This window comes from Alligator sinensis, unplaced genomic scaffold (genome assembly GCF_000455745.1).
Source record: "Alligator sinensis unplaced genomic scaffold, ASM45574v1 scaffold93_2, whole genome shotgun sequence".
Taxonomy (NCBI): Eukaryota; Metazoa; Chordata; order Crocodylia; family Alligatoridae; genus Alligator; species Alligator sinensis.
In genome coordinates, this window is record NW_005841854.1 from 1233506 (window position 1) to 1236571 (window position 3066).

The window sequence follows — 3066 nt, forward strand, 5'->3', positions numbered from 1 at the left end:
TAGTACAGAGGAGCAACTCTTTCCTTGTGACATTAAGGCACCACCTATGATGCTTTATAGGTGCACTTGACTGGCAGTGCCACTAGCTGCAGTAACAGCTGTAAAGGAAGTAACAGACAGGGGGAAAACCTGCATCATTTAATCACATTTTTATAACATGGTAGAAAGCACAGCTGAGCCCTGTCTATACAGGAAGCCCCGTCTTCCTCTTTTGCTACAGTTGGTGAATTACATTTAAGTTTGCTAATGCCTGAAATGGGGTGCAAATTACAGCTTTCTTTGTCTATACACGAGCTGTGCACCACAGGAACTGTTAGTGGCCACACAATGCTGAAATAACAGCAAAAGCGTACTTTAGACAACGCTTTATTTTAAACTGTTAAATGCATGGTGCTTCAGTAGGTAATAGACATTTTGGGAAAGCAAATTTTTAAAAGCATCAACATTCCCACCTCTAACTATGGCACATAAGCTCACAGGAGACACTGACAATTATGCCAGTGTAAAAAAACTACTTTAACTAGTTTTTAAAAAAATCAATACAATCTTAAATAACTGAAACCTAGCTTTCTCAATTTGGGTTATCACTGCAAACTTCCAGAAGCAGGTAAAACAGTTAACCAGATAGGAACTGATGTCCATTTCTTCTATATAGGGGTTACATCAGCACACAAGTATGGTGGCAAACCCTGAAGTTACCATCAAATTCTTCAAGAAACCAGGGAAGAACCACCCAGTTGGACACACACATTCCTTCTAAAGTCTTTTTCCATACAGGACAGTCCCAGTATAACCAAGGGTGTGAATTTAGCATCTTGGTATTGCTATTCCAGTCTGCCTGCACATTCAAGATGACATTTTGCTCCACCACACAGCAATTAAAGGCAGTATTTGCCCCAACTATAAGAATGTGAAATGTTATCGGGAAAAGCAGTGCCTGCAAGCGTTTAAGGGAAAAACTGCGCGAGGGTTGTAATTCTAAACCAGGCATCAACAAAGCATGTAAGCATCTCAACTCTGGCAGTGGTTTGCTAGGTGACCTCAAATGACTTAACCAGTAACAATTTAACCAGTAACTTGACCTTTTAGTGCTTGAAGCCGACTCCCTCTGGTAGAGAAGCATGGTTGAAAAATCCTGTAAGTCTACCCACATCTTAAGAGTCATAGAGAAATAGGGCTGGCAAGGACCTCCAGAGGTCAGCTAGTCCAAGCCTGTGCCTGAGATAGAATCACCCCTATCCAAACATCCCATACAACCATAATCTAAACTCTGCATAGGTCTATGTTATGTCAGGATTGAGGGTAGTCTTAACACCCTAACCTGCCACAAGTAAAAGCAGCGGAATGATGGCAACCAATGTCTTGCTTCTATAAAACGTTGTCAATATGCACTCAATAGGCCCTGGTTAGAGGGCGCACACCCCACCAGAGAGAGGTAAAAACCTACACAGTCCAAACCAATCTATGGGGTAAAATTCCTTCCTGGCCCCAAATATGGCGATCAGCCTGGCCCAGAAGGTAAGGGCAAGACTCTCTAGAGAGGAACCTCTGGCTTTGCTCCTAGCAGGAGAATCAGCACACCCCAGTTGAAGTCCCCAGCCTTAGCTGTAGCCAACACCCAATACCTCTGGGGAGACTTAAACATACCCACACAGCAGAAACACACAGCAGGAAAAAAAGAAGGGAGGGGGATGGGGCAGGAGCAGGATCTCTCTTCAATAATGACTCTGAGATCCCTTTCTGCCTCTGTGCTTTCAAGAGGGGAACTCCCCAGCCCGTATGTATGCTGTGGATTCCTTCTCCCAAGGTGCAGCACCCTGCATTTATCTACGTTGAACCCCATCCTATTCTCATCTGCCCACTTTTGTAGTCTGTCTAAATCTAGTTGCAGCCTCTCTCTCCCTTCAAGTGTGCCCACCTCACCCCACATCTTACTGTCAACAGCAAATTTGGTGCTTCCACCCCCTCGTCCAAGTCGCTGATGAAGATGTTAAACAGTGCAGGCCCGAGGACTGAGCCCTGCGGGACCGCACTGCTCACATCTCGCCAGGTTGAGTATGACCCATCCGCCACTACTCTCTGGGCACGCCCCATCGAGAGCAGATTTAAACTAGACATTAGGAAGAACTTCTTCACAGTTAGTGGCCAAGGTCTGGAATGGGCTCCCAAGGGAGGTGGTGCTCTCCCCTAGCCTGGGGGTCTTCAAGAGGAGGTTAGATAAGCATCTAGCTGGGGTCATCTGACCCCAGCCCTCTTTCCTGCCTATGCAGGGGGTTGGACTCGATGATCTATTGAGGTCCCTTCCAGCCCTAGCATCTATGAATCAGCCAGTTTTTTACCCATTCAATGTGTAGGCACCAATGCCACAGTCGCTTAATTTATTGATGAGGATGGAGAGAGAGTGTCAAAGGCCTTCTTAAAAGTCTAGAAAGACTACGTCCACAGTGACACCATCACCCAAGGATTTAGTTACCTGGTCATAAAAGGCAATCAGGTTGGTCAGGCAGGACCTGCCTTTGATGCATCCATGCTGGCTGCCCCTGACCATGATCTCCCCTGCTGGCCCCCCCACAGATGTGCTCCTTGATTTTCTCCAAGATCTTACCGAGGACCGAGGTGAGGCTTCCGGGCCCATAGTTACTTGGGTCCTCCTTCCTCCCTTGCTTAAAAATGGGGACCACATTAGCTAGTTTGCAATCCCCCAGCACCTGGCCAGATGACCACGAATGCTCAGGCCAAGGGCTCCGCAATGACCCCTGCCAGCTCCCTCAACACCCTTGGGTGGAGGGCATCTGGACCTGCAGATTTAAAAATGTCCAGCCCTTCCAGAAGATCCCTAACTACCTCTGCACTGACTCAAGGCCTGTCAGAGCTATCCCCGAGATTGTCCCTTCCTCTGGCAGGAGGGACGTCCCGGTCCCTGTTCAAGAAAACAGAGGCAAAGAAACTGTTAAAAATAATCGGCTCTCTCATCTAGCATAGCCACAAGGTTACCATTTGAGTCTTGCAGGGGCCCTACATTGCCTTACTGTCACTCAAGCTTAATATCATTCAAAGCAGCTGGGG